Source organism: Cervus canadensis, chromosome 6 (genome assembly GCF_019320065.1).
Source record: "Cervus canadensis isolate Bull #8, Minnesota chromosome 6, ASM1932006v1, whole genome shotgun sequence".
Lineage (NCBI taxonomy): Eukaryota > Metazoa > Chordata > Mammalia > Artiodactyla > Cervidae > Cervus > Cervus canadensis.
The window spans coordinates 69,515,837-69,526,904 of NC_057391.1; the positions used below are offsets into that span (position 1 = coordinate 69,515,837).

Sequence of the window (11,068 nt, forward strand, 5' to 3'; positions counted from 1 at the left end):
ATGTCAACATTCACTCTTGCCATCTCCTGTTTGACCACTTCCAATTCGCCTTGATTCATGGGCCTAACATTCCAGGTTCCTATGCATTATTGCTCTTTATAGCATAGGACTTTGCTTCTATCACCAGTCACATCCACAGCTGGGTGTTGTTTTTGCTTTGGCTCCATCTCTTCTTTCTTTCTGGAGTTATTTCTCCATTGATCTCCAGTAGCATATTGGGCACCTACTGACCTGGGGAGTTCATCTTTCAGTGTCCTATTTTTTGCCTTTTCATACTGTTCATGGGGTTCTCAAGGCAAGAATACTGAAGTGGTTTGCCATTCCCTTCTCCAGTGGGTCGCATTTTGTCAACCTTACAGCCTTAAAAATCATTAAAACCAATAATAATCCCACATTTCCCTTGGGATAGAGCCAAGACTCCTTGAATTGAACCCTTACTAACCCTCTCAGAAGCTCGCCTAGAGAACTTTCCATCAGACGGGGCAAGGACCAGATTTTATTTTCTCACCTTTATAGCGTGGGCACCAAATATCACACCTGAGTCATTAAATATTTGTTAAATAAATAAAGTTTTTCATAATGTTTTCTCTGACGTTTATGTCCTGAGGAATTCCTTCTTCTATATCTCTATATCAGCACTTGCTTATTCTTCTAATAGCACTTAGTCTATATATTTCTTTCTTTGGCTATTATTTTATTTTCTTTATATAATATAGTTTTCTATGTCTGGTAGGTTTTCAGGTATTGAGTAAATGAATGAATTAGTTGTTCTGGCTTTGGGTCAGAAAGCAAATCTGGAATATTTTTGTCGAATGTTGCTTGTAATTGAGTTTTGTCTTTTAAGTAGAGACACTTATTCACCAGAATTACAAAGGACATCAAATCTCAAGAGAAAAGCTGATTACTCAAGGAACTGAGTTTCTCAGGTTTGCAGATGGCTGAGTCATGTGTAAGGATTTTGTGCACAAGTACTATGACATAGAAAAGGTATAAATGACTGTGGAATAGCATCACTGCAGGCATGATATAAATGGCTGGTCAGGTGGTACATGGCACAGTTCCAAACAAAAGTTTTCATATAGATAATGATGCACATAGCTTCTCTAACTATGTATTTTGGCAGTCCTAATTGTGAAAGAACTCCATGGAGAAAATAAAAAGTTCTTAATTGAAATCATGGATGGGAAATAAATATCGAGAGTATTTTTACAAAGTCTTATTACATGATGTACTGTGTAAAACTCTTGTGCAACTCTTCAGGATATAATTAAATTCCATAAATTTCTTCACAGCCTGAATAATCAGACACATACTTCTATAAATGTGACATACTGAAAATGAGTCTTGAGAGATCTGGCATTTATATTGGTTATAATTGCCTGAACAATTAATAATAGGCATTTGAAAAATTTCTATAAGGATAACTTGAAATGTCATGTTTTTTATGTTTAAAATAGTTTACAAATATCACTTTATTAGAAAAAAATCTACCGAAAACGCTTTACTCACCCATTTATCCATTCACCAGATGCTCAATACCAAAATCAGATTAATTATATTTTTTGCAGTCAAAGATGGAGAAGCTCCATACGGTCAGCAAGAACAAGACCAGGGGCTGACTGTGGCTCAGATCATGAACTTCTTAGTGCCAAAGTCAGAGTTAAATGGAAGAAAGTAAGGAAAATCACTAGACCTCTCAGGTGACCTAAATCAAATCCCTTATGATTATACAGTGGAAGTGAGAAATATATTGAAGGGATTAGATCTGACAGACAGAGTGCCTGAAGAACTATGGACGAAGGTTCATGGCATTGTACAGGAGGCGGTGATCAATACCATCGCCAAGTGAAAGAAATGTAAAAGCAAAATGGCTGTCTGAGGAGGCCTTACAAATAGCTGAGAAACGAAGAGAACTGAAAGGCAATGGAGAAAAGGAAAGATATACCCATCTGGAGTCAGAGTTCCAAAGAATAGCAAGACTAGTTAAGAAAGCCTTCCTCAGTGATCAATGCAAAAAAATAGAGGAAAGCAATAGGATGGGAAAAACTAGAGATCTCTTCAAGAAAATTAGAGACATCAAGGGCACATTTCATGAAAAGCTGGGCAAAATAAAGGACAGAAATGGTATGGACCTAACAGAAGGAGAAGATATTAAGAAAGAAAGAAAGTGAAGTCACTCAGTTGTGTCCGACTCTTTGTGACCCCATGGACTGTACCCTGTCAGGTTCCTACATCCATGGGATTTTTCAGGCAAGAGGACTGGATTGAGTTGCCATTTCCTTCTCCAGATATTAGGAAAAGGTGGTGAGAATACACAGAACAACTGTACAAAATAGACCTTCACGACCCAGATAATCACAATGGTGTGGTCACTCACCTAGAGCCGGACATCCTGGAATATGAAGTCAAGTGGGCCTTAGGAAGCGTCACAATGAACAAAGCTAGTGGAGGTGATGGAATTCCACTTGAGCTATTTCAAATCCTGAAAGATGATGCTGTGAAAGTACTGCACTCAATATGCCAGCAAATTTGGAAAACTCAGCAGTGGTCACAAGACTGGAAAAGGTCAGTTTTTATTCCAATCCCAAAGAAAGGCAATGCCAAAGAATGCTCAAACTACCACACAATTACACTCATCTCACACGCTAGTAAAGTAATGCTCAAAATTCTCCAAGTTAGACTTCAAAAGTATGTGAACCCAGAACATCCAGATGTTCACGCTGGATTTAGAAACGGCAGAGGAACCAGAAATCAAATTGCCAACATCTGTTGAATCATAGTAAAAGCATCAGAATTCCAGAAAAACATCTACTTCTGCTTTATTGACTATGCCAAAGCCTTTGACTGTGTGGATCACAACAAACTGTGGAAAATTCTTAAAGAGCTGGGAATACCAGATCACCTTACCTGCCTCCTGAGAAATCTGTATACAGGTCAAGAAGCAACAGTTAGAACTGGACCTGGAAGAACAGACTGGTTACAAATTGGGAAAGGAATACATCAAGGCTGTATATTGTCACCCTGTTTGTTTAATAAACACTCTGTTTATTTACTCTGTTTCTATGCAGAGTACATTATGGGAAATGCCAGGCTAGATGAAACACAAGCTGGAATCAAGATTGCCTGGAGAAATATCAATTACCTCAGATACCCAGATGACGCCACCCTTATGGAAGAAAGTGAAGAGGAACTAAAGTGCCTCTTGATGAAAGTGAAAGAGGAGAGTGAAAAGCTGGCTTAAAACTCAACATTCAATAAACAAAGATCATGGCATCCAGTCCCATCTGTTTCTGGCACTCTTGAGAGTCCCTGGGAGTGTAAGGAGATCAAACCAGTCAATCCTAAAGGAAATCAACCCTGAATATTAATTGAAAGGACTGATGCTGAAGCTGAAGCTCCAATACTTTGGCCACATGATGTTAAGACGTGATTCATTGTTAAAGATCCTGATGCTAGGAAAGATTAAGGCAGGAGGAGAGGGTGACAACAGAGGATGAGATGGTTAGATAGCATCACTGACTGGTTGGATATCAGTTTGAGCAAGCTCCAGGAGTTGGTGATGGATAGGGAAGCCTTTTGTGCTGTAGTCCATGGAGTCACAAAGATTCTGACACAACTGAGTTACTGAACTGAACTGAACATGCATTTAGTAACATACATTTAAAGTGGTATATTTGATACTGTGAAGAATCCAGATGGTAGATTAAAAATGATTATGTTTCTATAGAATTTTATAATCTACTGAGGCAGATTCTGCCTGTTGACAAACATGTAATGATTTTGATCAGGATGGGTGCCATACAGGATGGATAAACCAAAATTATGGGAATTCAGCAGATGGAAAAAAGTAGTTATGGCCAGAATGAGGAGGTTTCATGAAGGAGATAATATACAAGCTTTATCTTAATAAGTTAATAGAATTAGCATACATAGAATAAGACAGATGTATAGTTTAGAGTTCCTGACTTATAGTCAGACACCTTGCCACCATAGAGAGTGGAAACTGGCCTCCCCTGAGATAGTAATAACTTTCTTTTTTACCCTGAAAAATTATTGATATTCTTATCAATGATTGATATTGATATCAATATCAATAATTGATATTCTTATCAATCTCATGCCAACATTCATTGTTAAATTATCTTAAATACAGGATACAAAATATAAACTAAGGCCCAAATTATCCAAAATATAGTATAGAAAATCTAGACCTTATTTTATCAGAAGAAAGTTTAAGATACTGTTTACTCACAGCTTAGAGAATTGGAAACAAAAATGATATTATCTGGGATTAGTGATATAAAAAATATTAAATAAAAGCTGTTCTAAAGAAGAAGCAAGCATAGGAATGACTGCATTAGAATGTGTTTTATGCATTGCATCTTTAAGTTATGTAACCAGAAGAGGAATGAGATAAGTCATAGTGTATCTCTAGGCAAGAAAAAACAAAAAAAAAAAAGAAAAATTTGTTGTCAAATATTTTCTGGTTTACAATTCCAACTGAAAAATAAGTCCTTTGTGCCAGCAAAATACAATGAAATCTTCCTAAACATAAGAAAACATAGAGAAGCTCAATTGTGTAGTAAAATCTGTTAATAGTGCTATTAAAAGATTTTATCTCAAAGAAAAGGTAAATACATACACACACATCACTAACATAGAAAAAATGAAAGATACAACAGCCAGGTTGAGTATAGGAAAAAAAGTATCAGAGTGAGTCAGCATCATGTTTTATAGAATGCGTTTACATTTTGTTGGTTGATACCATTGAAGTGTTTCGCATGAATAATGGAAAATAGGGAGACCATGGGTCTAACACAGGAGCCATTTGAAATATATTATGTATTCATTTGTTTCTGAGTCATCAATGTATTATATATTTTCCAGAGTAATGACAAACTAGTAAAATTTATTGAAATCACTCACTTATTCATTCTAGTGTACTTCTTTACTGACTGCAGAATAGAAAAAAGAGAATAGCCAGGAGCCAGTAATCAGCCTACAATATTCTTGATGGCATGCTAACATTTTTTTCACCTTGAAAATAAGGGTCCTAGCAATAGTCATAAGATAAATCTGTATCTTGGCAGTTGCAAGAAGGCCTTTTTTATTCTTTGAGTTTGTAAATAAATTACTCTCCAATTTCTGATTAAGAAAACAGAGGTGCTTGTAAAAAAAAAAAAAAAAAAGAGGATGTGCATCCATTAGTAAAAGAAGATAGCAGCAGGAGGGGTCTAGAGATATTTTGGGTTTAGTGTTTTTCCCAAGTATCCCAGTTTTGAAATTGGCTTTAGTGAAGTATGGTTTACATAAATACAGTTTTTAAAAGTGTTCAGTCAAGTTCCCTGAGGAATATGAAGTCTTCTGAGCAATTGCTTAAAAAAAATTATTTATTTATGGCTGTGCTGGGTCTTCATTGTTGCACTGGCTTTTCTCTAGTTGAGGCAAGCAGGAGCTACCCTCAGTTGTGGTGTGTTGGCTTCTCATCGCAGTGGCTTCTCTTGTTGCAGAGCATGGGCTCTAGGGCACACAGGCTCCAATGGTTGTGGCTCCCGGGCTTTAGAATACAGGCTCAGTAGTTGTGGCAGGCTCAACTAGTTGTTTTGTGGCATGTGGGGTCTTCCTGGTTCAGGAATCAAACCCATGTCTCCTCCACTGGCAGGCGGATTCTTTACCACTGAGCCATCAGGGAAGCTCACTGAGCAATTGCTTTTAATCACTGACTGTCTACACTTGTTGCCTCTAGCTTTATACTGACAGCAAGGGCATGGGAGGGAAATGGAATTTATTGAACACCTAATTCTTACTTTATGACTTCACATTTATCATTTCATATCCTCCTTAAAACAATCTTGTGAAAGCAGCATATTTATTCCCATTTTGGTTAGTTAAACAAATGGAGTCTCAGAATACATGAATAACTTGTCCACGCTATGCAGATAGTAAGATAAGACACTGCATGATTTGAATGCAGGCCTGTCTAGGTTTCACACTCTTGTTTTTTTGTTTACGCCATGTTGCCTGCTGATAACAACTTAATTATCACATTCACCCACACACTCTCCTCAGACCTCATAGAAGCCACATTTTCAAAGGGCTTGAGCAGACTGTGTGGATTGGACAGTATTAATTCCTTGGCAAAAGGACTTGGAAAAAAGAAATATGGAAAACGTAGCTGAAAATGCGGGGCTGAACCTAGGGAGTGCATAGTCCAGCCGTGTGGCAACAGTGTTGAGTGAAGTGTGGCAGAGAATTCTGGGGTGGATAATCACCTTTATTCCTTGAATTTAACTGAGGTAGAGCAAGGGCTCAGACAGTAAAGAATCTGCCTGCAATATGGGATACTTGTGCTCAATCCCTGGGTTGGGAAGATCCACTGGAGAAGGAAATGGCTGCACACTCCAGTATTCTTGCCTGAAGATTCCGTGGACAGAAGAGCCTGGAGGGTTACAGTCCATGGGGTCACAAAGAGCTTGACATAACTTAACAACTGAATGACAACAACAATAACCACAGAAATACACAAAAAAAATTATAGAAAACCTGAACAGACCAATTACTAGTAAGGCAATTGAATCAATAATCAAAAATCTCCCAACAAATAAAAGTCCAAGACAAGACAGCTTCAGTGGTGAGTTCTGCCAAACATTTTAAGAAGACTGAATACCTATCCTTCTCAAACTTTTCCAAAAAATTGAAGAGGAGGTAACCCTTCTAAATACATTTAAAGAGGGCAACATTACTGTGACACCAAAAGCAGACAAGGTCACCACAAAAAGGAAAATCATAGGTCAGTATCCCTGATAAATATAGATGCAGATATACTCGACAAAATATTAGGAAACCAAATTCAACAATATATTAAAAGGGTCATATGCTACGATCAAGTGGGATTTATCCCAGGAATGGAAAGATGTTTCAAAACCCACACAGCAATTAATGTATTACATCACCTTTAAAAAATGAAGGATGAAACTCTCATGATTATCTCAGTAGATGCAGAAAAAACATAACAAAATTCAACATCCATTTAAGATAGACCCACCTCTCAACAAAGTGGGTACAGAGGGAATGTATTTCTACATATTAAAGTCTATATATGACAAACCTCCAGTTAATAGTATGCTAAATGATAAAAAGTTGAAAGCATTTCTCCCAAGATCAGGAGCAAGATAATGATTCCAGCTCTTGCCATTTTTATTCAAAATAGCATTGGAAGTCCTTGTCACAGCAACTAGGCAAGAAAATGAAATTAAAAAATCCAAATTAGAAAGAAAGATGACATTATATATATCATTGACAACATATAGAGAGAAGTCTAAAGATCCCACCAAAAACATTATAACTAACAAATGTGTTTATTAAGTCACAGGATACAAGATTAATACATATACAAAAATCTGTGGAATCTGTATACAGTAATAGCAAACTTGGGAAAAATTAAGAAGCCAATACCATTTATAATTTCATGAGAAAGAATAAAATACCTAGGAATATATTTAACAAGATGAAAGACATGAACACTGAGTACAGTAATACACTGATGAAAGAAACTGAGAAAAACAGAATAAGTTGAATTATATTTAATCTAATGATTAGAAATAGCAATAACCTCAGATATACAGATGACACCACCCTTATGTCAGACAGTGAAGAGGAACTAAAAAGCCTCTTGATGAAGTGAAAGAGGAGAGTGAAAAAGCCGGCTTAAAGCTCAACATTCAGAAAACTAAGATCATGGCATCTGGTCCCATCACCTCGTGGGAAATAGATGGGGAGACAGTGGAAACAGTGGCTGACTTTATTTTTTTGGGCTCCAAAATCACTGCAGATGGTGATTGCAGCCATGAAATTAAAAGACGCTTACTCCTTGGAAGGAAAGTTCTGACCAACCTAGATAGCATATGAAAAAGCAGAGACATTACTTTGCCAACAAAGGTCTGTCTAGTCAAGGCTATGATTTTTCTAGTAGTCATGTATGGATGTGAGAGTTGGACTGTGAAGAAAGCCGAGTGCCGAAAAATTGATACTTTTGAACTGTGGTGTTGGAGAAGACTCTTGAGAGTCCCTTGGACTGCAAGGAGATCCAACCAGTACATCCTAAAGGAGATCAGTCCTGGGTGTTCATTGGAAGGACTGATGTTGAAGCTGAAACTCCAATATTTTGGCCCCTAATGCGAAGAATTGACTCATTTGAACTGACTCTGATGCTGGGAAAAATTGAGGGCAGGAGGAGAAGGGGACAACAGAGGATGAGATAGTTAGATGGCATCACTGACTCAATGGACATGGGTTTGGGTGGACTCTGAGAGTTGGTGATGGACAGGGAGGCCTGGTGTACTGTGGTTCATGGGGTCACAAAGAGTCGGACACAACTGAGCAACTGAACTGTACTGTAACACCTGAATCCATAAAATTCCAAGAAGAGAACATAGGCAATAATCTAACTGATATCAATATTAGCAATATTTTTGCAGATGTGACTCCAAAGAAAATGGAAACAAAAGTAAAATAAACAAACATTAAACTAAAAAACAACAACACTACTATATCAAGCTAAAAAGAACTTCTGCATAGTGAAGAAAACCATCATAAAAATGAAAAGGCAACCTACCACATGGGACAAGATATCTGTAAAATCATATATTCAATAAGGGATAATATCCAAAATATATAAAGAAATCATACAACTCAGTAACAAAAAATGTTTAAAAAATTTGCAGAATATCTGAGTAGACATTTTCCCACATGGACATAGGTAACCAAACAGAACATGAGAAGATGTTCAATATCACCAGTTATTGAGGAAATACAAATGAGAACCACAGTAAGATATCATCTCACACCTGTTAGTATGGCTATTATAAAAAAAATAAGAAATGACCAGTGTCAGAGAGGATATAGAATAAAAGAAGTCTTCACATACTATTGATGGGAATGTAAATTGGTACAGCTGCTATAGAAAACAGTATGGCGATTCCTCAAAAATTGAAGAAGAGAACTTTTTGTTTCCTGGGTGGAACTAGAGGTAAAGAATCCACCTGACAGTGCGGGAGACACAAGAGAGGTGAGTTTAATCCCTGGGTCGGGAAGATCCCCTGGAGAAGGAAATGGCAGCCCACTACAGTATTCTTGCCTGGAAAGTTCCATGGATAGAGGGACCTAGTGAGGTACAGTTCATGAGGCTACAGAGAGTTGTTCACATTTGAGCATGGGCGTGCACACACACACACACACACACACACATGATGCAGCTCTTCTACTTTTGTGCACTTATCTGAAAAATACAAAAACATGAATTAAAAAATTTTTATGCACCTATTTTATTACAGGATTATTTACAATTGTCAAGATATATAAACAACCTAAATATTCATAAGTGGATAAGTGAATAAAGAAGATGCGGCATATAAACACAATGGAATATTACTCAGCCATATAAAAGAAAGAAACCTTGTCATTTGTGGTACATGGATTGATCCTGAGGGAATTATGCTAAGAAAAATAATTCAGAAGGAGAAAGGCAAATACTATATGATTTCCCTCACATGTGGAAAGGATAGTGGATACATGAACCTATATGGGGGATAAAACTGTATATAACCACACTGACAGATATGTGCACCCCACTCAGTACAGAGAAAACTGGGGAGATTTGAATAAAATCATTGTATTATTATCTTGGTTGTGATATTATACCATAATTATACTGTGTTTTTTTTTTTTTTAAATTTTTTATTAGTTGGAGGCTAATTACTTCACAACATTTCAGTGGGTTTTGTCATACATTGATATGAATCAGCCATAGATTTACACATATTTCCCATCCCGATCCCCCCTCCCACCTCCCTCTCCACCCGATTCCTCTGGGTCTTCCCAGTGCACCAGGCCCGAGCACTTGTCTCATGCATCCCAGCTGGGCTGGTGATCTGTTTCACCACAGATAGTATACATGCTGTTCTTTTGAAATATCCCACCCTCACATTCTCCCACAGAGTTCAATAGTCTGTTCTGTATTTCTGTGTCTCTTTTTCTGTTTTGCATATAGGGTTATCGTTACACAATACTGTGTTATAGAACCATTGTGATAGTATAGTATAGTTTTGCAAAATGCTATAATTGGGGAAAACTTGGAAAATGCACAGGAAACTTTCTGTATTAGTTCTTACAACTATCTGTGACTTTATATTTGTCGCAACAAAAATTTCAATTAAAAATTCAGTTCTCTTGTCTAATAAGTCTGGGAGATGTATCTGTCTACCTGTCTTAATTACAAGCCATACCCACCCCATCACCCTGGTCCTACCCTAATCCCTCCTTTTTTACTTGTATGAGTGAATACAAGTGAGCTCTTCAATATAAGATGAGCTTTGAAGTTTTGTTTTCTTGATAAGGATTGCTTTACTCTGTCAAACTGTGAATCAATTTAAAACACAGTACAATCTTTTACCCTAGATTTCATATCCATTCACATCAATCACTTTTGCCTAAAGAGGTACTCTAATGCTGCATGGATTATGCAAATCACTGTCATTAATTTTACCAGTCAGATACTCTAATGGTTAGAATTTATCAGGAAGAAAAATATTCCTCGATTGTTTTCAAATGCATTGTGTACTTTGCAAGTTTAATAATTAAGTTCCACTTCGGGCTTCCCTGGTGGCTCAGACGGTAAAGCATCTGCCTGCAATGCAGGAGACCCAGGTTCAATTCCTGGGTTGGGAAGATCACCTGGAGAAGGAAATGGCAACCCACTCCAGTACTCTTGCCTGGAAAATTCCATGGACTGAGGAGCCTGGTGGGTTACAATCCATGGGGTCGAAAAGAGTCGGACATGACTGAGCAACTTCACTTTCACTAGGTTGCTGTAAACTTTTCCTTCTAACTTTAAGCATCAAAAATAAAAGGAATGATGAAAGGGGATGAAAGCCACTTCTTCATAACTATTAATTGGACACATCCCAGATTTTATTAGCATAATATATATTCTCAAATGATATCACTGTGAATGAAAAATTCTCACAACTTAAAATAACAACAGCTACTCTCAATGTTTTTCTTGGCTTCA

General features: G+C 37.2%; 1 non-coding gene across 1 annotated transcript; it reads left to right on the forward strand.

Annotated features, from left to right (window-relative positions):
* The first annotated feature begins 10,653 nt into the window (after positions 1-10,653).
* Positions 10,654-10,725, forward strand: TRNAC-GCA. The gene has a single exon. It is a non-coding gene; the product is annotated as a tRNA-Cys (tRNA).
* Positions 10,726-11,068: the final 343 nt, after the last annotated feature.